The sequence below is a fragment of the Gavia stellata genome, chromosome 30 (genome assembly GCF_030936135.1).
Source record: "Gavia stellata isolate bGavSte3 chromosome 30, bGavSte3.hap2, whole genome shotgun sequence".
In the NCBI taxonomy this organism is placed as follows: Eukaryota; Metazoa; Chordata; class Aves; order Gaviiformes; family Gaviidae; genus Gavia; species Gavia stellata.
In genome coordinates this window covers 4,332,720-4,345,934 of record NC_082623.1, presented here as the reverse complement: position 1 = coordinate 4,345,934, position 13,215 = coordinate 4,332,720, and the positions used below count along the sequence as shown (strand labels likewise).

Genomic DNA, 13,215 nt, shown 5'->3' with positions numbered 1-13,215 from the left:
GAAAGCAGCGCATCCCAAACCCTCCCCGAGCCGGCAGCTTCTCCCCCTGCTCCCCGCCCGGCGCCTGCCCTCGTGGGCTCCTAGCAGGGTGGTGGGTGAGCTCCAGGAATTAACCTACCAATTATTTCCACCCAAACACCGCAATTTATCCTGGCCACTTCAGAGGCATTTCCAGCGGCTGGGAGCTCCTTGCTGCCTTCCTCCCCGGCGCTGGCAGTGCCGGGCTACTGCAGGGAGTCGGGGTTGTGCGAGCGAGTCCGCCCGCAGCGTAACAGGCTCTAATCTGGGCATAATAAAACCAAGATGTTCCAGAATTGCTCTAATGGGAGCGCACTCGGAGCAGCTCAGTTCTTAGCCAATGCTCAGAGAGAGCTCGTCCGAGAAGCAAAGTAAAATTGAGCAAATAACGATTCTGCAGGAAAGCAGAGCTGGGGTGACATGGGCTGAAATCGCAGGCGAACTCCGGTTGGTGCCTGAGCAGAAATACCTGGGCAGAACATTTAGAAATGACAGAAACACTCCCTGTGGCAGGCACAGCACACGATGCTGTGGCTGAAAGTGTTTGGACACCGGCTAAAATCCTGCATCCCACTTCCCCGGCCCCCTCCCCACCCAGCCGCCAGCCTCCGCCGAGGGCGATGTGCCAGTGGAGGAGGGTGGCTTTGGCCAGCACTGCCTGCAGGCAGGACACGGAGGAGATGCCACCACCCGGCTCGGTGTGCAGCCAGGGCAGGTGATGGAGAACAGACCCGGGAGCAGGGCCACATTTGGGGTCTGGAAGGGGGATTTACAGAGACCCCCTGGCTCTCGCTGCGTGGTTCTCCGGCTGCCCGAGAGCCTGCCAGACTGGCACCTCCAAAAGACACTGAAATCACCCGCCGCTTCCAAAACCATCACAGCTACAAGCAGCCAAAGCACCCTGGGCGGTGCGGAGTGCCTGCTGCAGCTGCCGCTGTGAGCACCCCAGCTCCCACGGGGCTCCTGTCCACCGTCACCATCCTCACCCCACGCCGGCTGCCCAACCCTGGGGCTACCCGCTACATCCCCCCCCAAGGCGGCACGCGTAAAACAGCCAGACCCATGCGTGCCACCAACCCTGCCAGGGACTTCCAGCTCCAAACAGGGATTCGACGGGGAGAGGAAACAAAGCAGCATCGCATCTCTGTAACTCTCTATTCCCAACCTGAATGCTGCTGTTGTTTTTAATCCAGACGATACGAATCATCCTCCCCGGAGCACAGCCCAGCAGGCTGGACCAGGCTAGCCACACACGCAGCACCGGCCGACGGCTCCTCTCCTAAGGGAAAGCCACGGGGTGCGGAGGACGCAGCGGGGCTGGCAGCCTCCCCAGAGCATCCCCAGAGCATCCCCACGCCGCGGGGCTGGGGCGGCAGACGGGGCAGGGGGCTGCGCCGGGGCGTCTGCGGCGGGAGAGCGCAGAGGGGTGATGCTGAGCAGGCTGTGCCGGAGAGACACGTTGGGAGGGACGGGATGGCCGGACCACACAGCGGGACGGGAGGAGGCCGCGGCCGGAGGGCAGCGCGGGAGCAAAGCCCTGTCCCCAGGCGGCTGCCGACCTCCACGCAGCGCCCGAGACGGCCTGGCACTGGGGGGCCGAGCCCATCGCCTCCGATTCAAAGGCGAAACTGGGCTCCCGGGGCCTCTGCTCCCAGGCTCCGACGCCCTCCGCCAGCTCGGCTCCAGCCGGGACCCGCAGCACCGCCCGTGCCACCCACCTCCCGGCCGGGACCCTCCAGCTCAGCCCCGACAGAGGGGCTTTTCTTGTCCCCTGCCTTTGTTTTCTATTTAGTGCTTTTGTTCTCCCCTCTTTGGTCCTTTGTTCCAGCTTGTCCTTTGTTCCGACGCCTTTGGTTTCTCTTCCCTTTGATGCTTTGTCACTCCCTTCATCTTGGTGCTTTTCTTTCCCCGGGTTTTTAAGCTGGCGGTTGTTTTCTCTTGCGCTCTGTGCTTGGCATTTTTATCCTTTCTCCTGCCTGGTCCACTCCTCGGGTCACATGGGCCTGGCCCGGATTGTCTTCAAATCCCCATTTGTCTTGTTTTGGTGCCTGGATTTCCCTGCCTTTATGTCCTTTCTGAAGAGACTCTTAGCGATTTCTTCTCCTCAGTGAGGAAAGTGGGGGGGGGGGGTCGGGGCTTAATTAATTAGCGAGTGTAATCTTTAGATGCGTGGCACTGCAGGACGTGTGGAGCATCATTATTATTGTCATTAGGATGTTAAGGGTTAGCGAGGGTTTAAATACCAGCTAATTGCAGCAAGGAGATCCAACTTTGCAAAATTATTATCAGAAAGAGCCAGACTTGTTTTCGCCTACCAGGCTTGGGAGAAGAGAGAAATTCCTAACACAGACAGGCAGGCAGAAGATAAGCAGAGGCAACACCTCCCGGCCGAGCCCCGAGGGCCGGGTGATGGTCGGAAAGGGCTGCCCGGAGCAAGGAGGAGCGGGATGCTGCGCTCGCCTCTCCCAAGACCAAAGAGCATCATCCTGCCTCCGGGATTTTAAATGCAGAGATTGGGGAACCCCCAGCGTGGCAAACTCCGGGGGAACTGGCGACCCAGTGCCAGAGCTGCTGCCCCGGGGAGGGCAGAGGGGGTTAAAGCCCCCGGGGTTGGCAATTTTTGCTGGTGCCTATCGCACAGCGAAGCCAACGCACCCTTTGGAAACGGGGACTTGCAAAGGGTTTGGCCTGGCCGAGCTCCTGCTGCAGGCAGGGCAGGACGCAGACCACGGGGCTGCTTCTTCGGCAAGCCGCAGAGGGTACAAGGGCTTCAGCGTCGGGAGAACGACTGTTCCTGCGCTCGCTTTGCACCTCGAGACACAGCTCACAGCACGTGTACAAACACAACCGCAAAATCAGATACCGGGCGGTCAGGATTAGGGAACCGTTTTCCTGAGAACAACTTCAATGTAAGACGCTGCCGCTTTGCTTTGATTTAGTGCCCCAAATATTGCCCCCCCCCAGCACTGTGTCCTCAGCATCTGGTTGTGCCATGATTCACTAGCCGGGCAGGAAAGGGCAGGATGCAACCCTGCTCACCGCGGCACTGCCGAGACGCCGCATCGCTCTTGCTCACCACGGTCAAACGAAACCCGGGATCCATTTTTACGAGCACCAACCCCCCCTCCGCGACACACACCATCGCCGCCGCGCAGGTTTAAAGCAGCTGTAGCTGCACAACAGCTGTTGAACGGAGGAAGCAGCCAAACTTAGCAACAGGATGTACCCTCAGATAACGTGATCGATATCAGAAAATGCAGCTTCTCAAGTGAGAGCTAAACCCATCTGCTAAAAACTGGGTGTCTCAGGAGATCGGCACCGATACGGGGCATCTTTGACTCTGTCTTCACAACACCCTGATTTCTCCTCTCCCAAGTCACTTACGGTAACTGGGTGATGTCCCCACGGTTTGTGGCAGCTCACGGTGGGGCGGTGTAGGAGGGATGGCTTTCCAAGTGTGGGACCAGAGGGGAAAAGGGCACGAGCACGCCAGGAGCTCCAGGAAGGGATGGGTACCTTGTGGGAACATCACTCCCTGCCCAAACAGACGGGTCCAGCTGGATCAGAAAGCGTCTGGGTGCTGCAGATGGGGTGCTTTGATAACATGCCCTGCAATAACAACCCCACACCATGGTAAATGCGCTGGCATGTAGCTGCGTTAGCGCAACCCAGGGCTTGCAATACATTACCAGGCAGGACCAGACATCAGGAGACAACTGGGAAGGCCCTGAAGGAGGGTTTTCCAGGCAAGAGCTGGACAAAACCTGCACCCGCTTCACTGAAGCCCATTGCAGGCACAGCAAGCAAGCTCTCCATCGTGGGCTGGGAAAGCCTGTCTGATGGGAGCAGCCATGCACTGGCTCCCCCGTCACATCCCAAGGGGCTGCCGCTGATTTACGCCAGCTGAGGATGCGGGATGCTGGGGACAGCAATGGCCCAGCAACCTGCGCAAGCAGCGGGCAGGACAGAGCGTGCAGAGCAGAGCCCCGTCCTGCCCCAGCTCCGTGAGCCATGGCAGCGCCCGCGCAGCCCCTGCCAGCCCCAGTATCACAAGAGAAGAGGGGAGCCGCCTGCCCATCCTTTCCGGGGGCTCCAGGTTGTGCAAAAAACTGAGCTTGGTGGCTGGCAGGAAGAAGCTGGAATGGTTGGGGACATTCTCACCCACGGCAGGCAGACTCTGCTCCAGCCGACTGCGGTGTCCGAGCATGGCAGAGCCATGACCTGCAGATTACCCCCGCCAAACAGCGCCGTCACCTCTTCTCACCGGCACCGGGTGACTCACCCGTGGCCGTGGAGCAGGGGACGGGTGTGGAGGGATGCCAGGGAGCCATGCCTGGAAGCAGCCAGGCAGCTCTGCCAGCACCCGGGGAGGGTTCTCAGCCCAGCGGGCACCTCTGTCCCTGCCTGCATACTTCAGAGGTTAAAAACTTCAGTGCTTGAAACAAAAGCAGCCAGAAAAAGCCATCTTTCTGGACTGCCCAGTTCCGGTTTCAGGCCCGCAAGCGCAGCTGGCCGAATGCAAAGCTTGGGGCTGATAAGCCCTGGATGTGAGTCATGAAACAGCCACCCCAGAGCCATGGGCTGCCGCTCGCTGCAGGGTGCCGGCCCTGCCACGGCTGCCCAGCGGTGCTGCGGTCGCAGCCTGGCCCTTGCGGGAGGTGGCATCGACCGATGCTCATCCAGCAGCGAAGCTGCACCATCCCTGGCATCGGCGGGTCGGCTTGGCCGGCTCTGCCCACCCACCCCCTCGCTCTGCCCGGCTCTCTGAAGGGCTGAACCTGTTTTTATTACAGAGCTGGCACCGGGAAGGCAAAAAAAAGAACCAAACCCCCCTCATCTCTCTATCTGCAGCCATGCAAGGAATATTGTTCAGCGCAGCACAAAAGCATCCCTGAAAATAGAAGCGCCAGGGCCAGGCCTGCCAGTGGCTGTGTGAGATAACGTCTACTTGCAAACAGTGTGCCTTTGTGCCGCTGTCACTGTCCCCATTGTTCAGGAGCCTATTGCCTCGGGGATATTGTTCCCTTCTTTTGTCTCAGCCCGGCTCCTTTTTGTTTGACTTTACTTACCATTTCATTCCTCTCCTTTGTGCTGGGGTTCTTTCTTTTGTCTCTCTCTCTCTCCCTTTTCTCTGTGTGATTTGTATTTAGCAATTGTTCCCGGCCCGTTGGAAACACAAAGTACTCCGGGCTCTTTTCTCTCCTCCATTCATTACCCATTCAGGTGGGTTTGTCTGCCCATAGGTAACCGGGAGGAGCGGGGCAGGGGGGGGCTCTGGCAGCTCCCACGGGGTGCAGGAGGAGGCTGGCGGTGGCCTTTGGGGAGACCAGGGTCCCCGTGTCCCCGAGCCCGGCACCGGGTTCCCCTCTCCCTCCGTGACAAACGAGCACGGGGAAAAGGACAAATCGGACCCCAACTCGCTGCTGCCCTGCTCTCAGCAGATGAGCCGAGGATGCTGACGCAGACGCGATGGTGACCATGTGCTACAGCCACACGCACAGCTGGGAAGCAGCGGCACGAGAGGTGCCCAGGCCCGGCACAGCTGGGAAAGCTGGGAAGCAGAGGCACAGAGAGGTGCCCAGGTCCAGCACAGCTGGGAAAGCTGGGAAGCACCAGCATGGAGAGGTGCCCAGGTCCGGCACAGCTGGGAAGCAGCGGCACGGAGAGGTGCCCTAGTCTGGCACAGCTGGGAAAGCTGGGAAGCAGCGGCATGGAGAGGTGCCCAGGTCCGGCACAGCTGGGAAAGCTGGGAAGCAGAGGCATGGAGAGGTGCCCGGGTCCGGCACAGCTGGGGAAGCAGTGGCACGGAGAGGTGCCCAGGTCCGGCACAGCTGGGAAAGCTGGGAAGCAGCGGCACGGAGAGGTGCCCAGGTCCGGCACAGCTGGGAAAGCTGGGAAGCACCAGCATGGAGAGGTGCCCAGGTCCGGCACAGCTGGGAAGCAGCGGCACGAGAGGTGCCCAGGTCCGGCACAGCTGGGAAGCAGCGGCACGGAGAGGTGCCCTAGTCTGGCACAGCTGGGAAAGCTGGGACGCAGCGGCACGGAGAGGTGCCCAGGTCCAGCACAGCTGGGAAGCAGCGGCACGGAGAGGTGCCCTAGTCTGGCACAGCTGGGAAAGCTGGGACGCAGCGGCACGGAGAGGTGCCCAGGTCTGGCATAGCTGGGAAGCAGCGGCACGAGAGGTGCCCAGGTCCAGCACAGCTGGGAAAGCTGGGAAGCAGCGGCACGGAGAGGTGCCCAGGTCCAGCACAGCTGGGAAGCAGCGGCACGGAGAGGTGCCCTAGTCTGGCACAGCTGGGAAAGCTGGGACACAGCGGCACGGAGAGGTGCCCAGGTCTGGCATAGCTGGGAAGCAGCGGCACGAGAGGTGCCCAGGTCCAGCACAGCTGGGAAAGCTGGGAAGCAGCAGCATGGAGAGGTGCCCAGATCTGGCACAGCTGGGAAGCAGCGGCACAAAGAGGTGCCCAGGTCCGGCACAGCTGGGAAAGCTGGGAAGCAGAGGCATGGAGAGGTGCCCTGGTCCAGCACACTGCCTGCTCTGACTCCCAGAGCCAGGAAAGGGATCTGAGCCCTGATCCACACCAGATCCAAGCCCGGCCAGACAGTCCTGGGCCTGGCCCCGGTGGTCCCCAGTTAAAGACAACCTTGGGTCTCCCCCGTCCCTGTCTTCTGGGAGCCAGTGAAGGGACACGGAGAGTGTCCGATGGCAGGGAACATCAAGGCTGCCTTGCAGCAGTGTTCCTGCTGCCCAGTGCCCCCCCAGCATCTCCCCCGTGCTGGATGGTGACGGGCCACCCTCTGAGAGGGGCCCCCGGGGCTGCAGGGAGGGCACCCCCCACCCCCGTGCCAGCCACCAGTGCCCAGGGCTGCTGCAGCCCATCTGGCAAAGCAGGGAGGGGGTTCACCCCTCTGCTCCAAAGACAGCCCCTAGCAGCTTCTGGGGACCACAGGGATGCAAAGAGCAGCTGAGGGCTTGATCCTTGGGGATGGCTGGATGCAGCCAGGAGGCAGAGGGAAGAGAGCAGAGGTGCCTGGAAAGCAGCTCAAAGGTCCCCCAGGTGCCCCAGCTCTTGCAGGATGGTGGGGTCCTCTCGCACCCCATCCCCTCCTGCCTCCTCCCCAGGCCCACCCTCCCACAGAGCATTTGGGGGTGTCTGCAGCGACCAGGGTGGGCACAGCCGCTGGGGTTGTTTCTAACCCCGCAAGGAGGAGGAGGATACCCCAGGAAACCTTCAGGGAGTGCTGTGACGGCGGGAGCTGACAAGTGGCCAACCCTGGAGACAACAAAGCCCCGCTGTTCTCCGGGGCACGGACCGCATGACCTAACGGGACTTTTCCATCCCTCCCGCTGATGAAACCCCGAGGATCAAAGCCCGCTAGAAGCCACCTCCTTCTCCTCTCAGGCACAACCCGCGCGGATGGGGAGGCCACGGGGACCCCTGAGACTCACCCCACAAATGAGGGATGGGACCATGCGGGACGGGATGGGGGGCCTGCGAGCAGCAGTGGTGGGTCCTCGGGGATGGCGTGAGCCCCCCGAACGCAGACGGCCCCGGGATAGGGCTGGGGGGGGGGGGGGGGGGGCGTGCCTGGGAATAAAGGGAGCAGACTGTGGTCTATTGTTTCATTGTTATGGCTTCAAAGGACAATGGGGCATTGTTGTCTCTGGGGATCCCATTGTTTGCTTTCGCTGCAGATCCCAGCCGCGCAGTGGATGGAGGTTTCCCGAGGGCCAAGCAGGCTCCGTGTGTGGGACACTAAATAACGAGGCAGGCATGTTTCCTTCCCCACCCCCTCCCCACCACCCTTCCTAAAAAGGCACAGCACACTACAGCCCGCCTGTGCCCGCGCAGGCCAGGGCACGGCACGGCACAGCACAGGCGCCAGGACCACCCATCCGAGCGGGGAGCACACAGAGAAACCCCCACGCCCCATGGGGATGGGGCGAGAGCAGGGAGGGTTCACCCCGGAGGGGCTGAGGTCGCTCTCTCCATCCCTGCGGACTCCAGCAAACCTGTGCCAGGGCGAGGGGAAAAAAACCACCCAGCATTTACGGTGGGAGCCGAAGCCCCATCTGCTGCCAGGAGCCATCTGCCCCTGTAGCAGAGCAGGATGGAGCTGCCGTGCTGCTGCTGGCCGGCAGCCCGGGGAGGTGCCCAGGCTCCAGCCGCGCTGGATGGGGCTGTGGCCCCGCTGCCTTGCCGGCCACATTTGCTGGTCCTCCCCTCTCCGTACCCGCAGGAGATGCACCGTGGCCGCCGTGCAACATCCCTACATTTTTGCTGCCTCCTCTCATCACACAGCATTCCCCTAAAGACTGACATCCCCCAGGCACATGCAGCAAGGGCCATTTGCTGTTGTCCACTGCAAAGCCCAACTTCTCCATCAGTACCAAGGAAAAGGTACTTGGTACCATAGAAGGCACTTGGGAAAGGACGACGCAGCCTTGGGTCCTCCCTTCACTGTTTGTGCAGCACCCCAGGCCCAGGACTTATTTGCATAGCTCCTTCCTATGTAAAAATAAATCTGGGAGCTATGCAAAAGCTGGAGGAGGGGGCAGGAGCAGGGAGCCCTCCCCAGCCCACAGCTGAGCCCTCCGGAGCCTGCCGCTGCCCCGGCACATCAGGCGGTGCAGGAGGTGGGCTGGGAGATTGATGGAGCAGGAAAGAGATACTGCTCTCCCCAGAGACACCCTTTCAGCATGAGGCTGCTCACAACAGCTGGGGAAGGGAGTAACTCATCCAGGGAGCCCAGGCTGAGCCCCGGGAGGGGTCCAGGGCCAGGCAAAGCAGCACAGGCAAGCTCAGCTGGGCAAAGGGGACACCCACCCTGCAGAAACTCAATCAGCCTGGGACAGCTTTGCTACTGTGCCCCGTCCACGCAGGGAGCTGGGCTCAGACCCAGTGGAGACCCCCTGCCCAGGGGTCCGACCACCCTCCCGGATAATCCGTAGAGAGGTTCCCGACAAGCTGGAAGAGCTGGCTTGCACGGCCCGGCTCCCCACCGCTCCCCCTGCTCCCTGGACCGCAGCCCTCTCGCCGGAGGGCTCACTCAGATCAGCTGCTGCCGAGCATCTTTCCCCACTGCCCAAATGCACCTTGGTGCTGCCTGGGCACCAGCCAACCCCCCGGTCTTGTCGTCACCCTTGGAGGGGGAACAGCCCAGCCCAGGTGGTTGGTAGCCCCAGACCAAGCTCAGCTTCACAAGAACAAATAACAGGGTTTGGGTTTTTGAAAGAGAGGGAAGCAACTGCAGCTAATAAAGGTTTAAATTCAACCTGGGTTGGTTTGTTTACATTTTAATCCTGGGAATTCCCACTGCTTCTAATCAGGAGATGAAGGTGGACCTTGCCTCTCAAATGCCTCTAAGATTAATTTCTGGAAAAAGCACCAAGAGATTTGTTTGGGGAATCAATAGAAGCTATTTGGGAAAAACAGGTAAGGTGTGATAAGAGACGCTGGATCTTGGCACTGCTGCGCTGCCTGCCTCTAACCAAATCCCTCTGTTCCCCCGGGCTTCGTATCTCTGCCATGGAGCAAGGGGATGTTTTTCCCCTCGGGGAGCCCTGCTGCAGTTCGCAGAGGTCAAGCCTGCTAGATGCCAAGTGTACCCATCCCCTGGGGACTGCACCCCATGGCTCTGGGAGCTCTGACGCCGCTTTGGCTGCTTCTGCCGTGATCCCCGGGTCTCCTGGGAACCTGCTCTCATCCTCTCAAGCCGCCAGCCCGGGGAGGTAGCAGTGACCGGCTCCCCATCGGGGCCAGACAGACCCCAGCCTGGGCACACACGGATCAGCCTGCATTTGCAACGTGCCAACCCGACCCCAGGTGCTGGCAGGAGCTGGCAGCAAGCCTGTCCTGCTCCAGGGGCTCTTTCATGCTCCTGGCAAGGGTTACTTACACAAATGTGCGTGCGCACACATATAGACACATACGCACGCTCTCCCCCTTGAATAGTGCAATTTCCTCTCAGATAAAGAGCTCCTACCGCAGCCCCCCTTTCCCTCTCCCCCCAAAACGCGCCCATGTCGGAGCCCACCTTGGGCTCTGATATTATCTCACTTCCTCGATATGAATATTAGCTCTGTTGTTGATTTACGATAAAGGGATGGGCTCCAAAACACTGTACTTCGGGGAGGAGGCAGTGGTGCAATACGGTCTGCCGTAGCCGAGAACAAAGCTTTTTCAAGAGCGGATGCTGGTACCTGCTGTACTGCTAACTCGACAGCCCATCTCCACCGAAGCGTGGCTCCCGTTGGCGCTGCCCTCCTGTCCCCCCCCACACCTGCACGTGGCGAGGCAAGGGGGCCCCGAGAGCAGCTTGGAGCTGCCTGTGCTCCGCGGGGTGACAAGCGCTTGAGGGGTGCCACTGACGGTCCCTGTGCAGTGGGGGACCCTGGTGTCTGGGTCAAATGCTGGGGGTACAGTGGCTGGTCAAACTTCCATTGTCTAGCATCTTAATGTACAAAATGCAACTGAGGTCGGGCAACCCTTTAAGATCCCTCACCAGTTGGACCTGGACTACTTCTAGCTCAGTTTACAAGATGAAAAACAATCACTTGAATAGTCTCCCACCCAACACGGAGCACAGGGAAGGAGAGAAGTGTCCCCAGAAAACTCAGATTTATTTACGAACCAGATTGCCTGGCAGCAGGAGAGCCACAGAGACAGCAGGTTGGTGCGCAGCGCTGTTCCACTCAGCTGAGGACATCACACCACTCCATCAGCCATCACGCCCCCAGGGGACTATTAGATATTGCTCCTATTTCACAGACAAGAGGCTGAAGAATAGCAGATAAGGCGAAATTCTGAAAAGCAGCAGCCAGATTCAGGGCTGGACCCGCAGGAAAGCTCAGTCTGCTTTTAAGGCTCTGGCCCTTGCAGTAAGGCAAACCTGGTCTCGTACGCCTTTTCTGGTGAGACAGGCAAAACCGGGAATAGGACCCGAGCCTCCTGGGTCTTAATACTCACCTGTGAGTAAAACAAGCTGCCCAAACCTGAAGCTATCTCGTGACTGTGTTTTACCATGTCTATGCCCCAAATCCTGCAGTTAGGCGACAGCCTGCCCCACGGAGCAGAGCTGTAAATAACGATCTCTATATCTGCCGTAGACAAACTGACATCATTGAGGGAGAAGCCCAGAAAACATTACCCAGTCATGCTGCGCTGAGTAGGAGCACAGTCCAAAGACAAGTGCAGGAAAATTGGGCTTAAATATTGCAGCTGGAGGCACGGGAGGGAAAAAGACCCATGGGAACAGGGTCGTCTTTTGGGTGATGGAGTTTGCTACGACACCTTGGGCTGAACTCTGTCCAGGCTTTCGTGCATGGGGAATCGGGGACCAACACCCTCCCCGAAGCCCAGGTTACCGCTGGCAAGAAAAGCGGCAACATCGACCAACTTGAGCGAAGCAAGTCCAGCTCCTCGCACACGAAGGGGCCTGCTGGTATGCGAGGCAGCGGCGCGGGGGGGCGGGCGTTGCTGCTGCTAATGTGGCAGAGTTTCCCTGCTGAGGGCAGGCAAAATGCCCATGACTCATTTTTCCAAGAGATGTTACAAACAATAGTAACGATGCCCCTGGTGGGTATGAATGCGAAAAGGCACGACGGGGGGGCAGCCATGCTGGGCACCTTGTGTGTGGGCTGCCAACGGAGGGTACTGCCACGAACAAAACCTGCTGGAGCCAGTTTTTTGGCATTGTGTGCGGATGAGAGCCCTTCTGCAAGGACTTCGGGGGAAGGAGGGCAAAATGGCTGCCCAGCAAACTCCTCTCCCCACGGCACCCTATCTGCTTGGGATGGGTACCAACCCCGTCTTCAGCCAACGAGGGGACCGGTTTTATTGCCCAGGAAGAAAAATGGCAAAAACAATCCCAAACAGTTCCATCCCCATGCGGGACTGGAACAAGAACAGGCAGGGAATTTAGGAAAGCATTACAGCACGCTTTAAGGCTGCTCTTCCCCAGCTCCTGCCTCTACCCTCCACACAAGTTTTCCATATTCAGATGCTGCCCTAAGGGGACAGCTTCTAAGCCGTTTGAGTCCTTGACCTTCCACTGTTGTCGGTTTGATACTATTATTTTTAGGCACACAATCCTTAAAACATACCAGCACTTGAATTAAGTTCCCAGATAATGTGCACTAAAGCACGAGGTGGCAAGGCTTCGGGAGAAGGGAGCTCTGCGGGATCAAGGGTGGTGGCAGAGCACGATGGAGGGAAAGGCGATTTTCCCCTTGTACAGCCCACGCAGCTACACATCCCATCTCCCCGTTTACTTCTTTTAGACGCTCAGGGTACAGGCCTGAAAAGACAGTAAATGCTGAAGGTAGCCCAAGCTCAGCCACGGGCTACGCAAGGTGTCTGCTCCTGTTTGTGGTGCTCCCGCCAACACAGACCCACGTCCTGCCCAAGGACGGAGCCCACCGCGTCCCACGCAGCCTGAGCAAAAGTGCAATGACGTCTTTCGAGAGCCAGGAAGGGCACCAACCTGCAGGCACCTGGCTGGCTCAGAGGTTTAGGTTCAAGCATATGTAAAATCGTCCTACAAAACATTGCATCCTACCAAAGAACCACGGAGAAACCGATCCCCTCTGGAAAGGCAGGACCACTCTGCCTCCCTCCTCGGGGGGCTCTTTCACAAGCACGGAGAGTCTCATCCCACCAAAGGAATGGGCTGGGCCAGGGCAAGCAATTCCCAAGTGCAAAAGGGAAGAAATGCAGCCTTTTTCCCAGAACCCCAAAGCCACAGGCTGAGAAAAGGGCCAAATATTTACACAAAGCACCTTCCAGTGCTGTTAAAGGTGCTAACACTTTTAAGAAAGAAAAAAACCTCAATAAAATCAAATACTGCAGAGCCCCTCCTGAATCTGACTGGGCTCTCAGCTGCCTGCCACAATCAGCGCAACGGTCTCACACTGAAACGCCGCATGGTAGAGAGCTCTGTCTTATGTAACCTGTGCCATCATTAGTGCAGAAGCAGGTCTCAATCACTCGCTTTTTAAGAGCGAGCGAGCTCTATTTCTACAAAACAGACATTCGGGTACAGTGAGATGGTATCTAAAAGTGCCGTCAGCTTGATTTTTGGTTGTGACAGATATCTGAGTGCTGGCAGCAGTAAGAAAACTTTCTCTGGCAAACCCCGCCATAGGCGCTTTGTTTCCTAGAGATGTGTGAACGCTGCAGCATGGTTATTTGTGCC

General features: G+C 59.0%; 1 protein-coding gene across 1 annotated transcript in view; it reads right to left on the bottom strand.

Moving 5' to 3' along the window:
• SOX13 (SRY-box transcription factor 13) overlaps positions 1-13,215 on the bottom strand; it is a 41,531-nt gene that overhangs the window by 28,060 nt on the left and 256 nt on the right. The window lies entirely within an intron of this gene.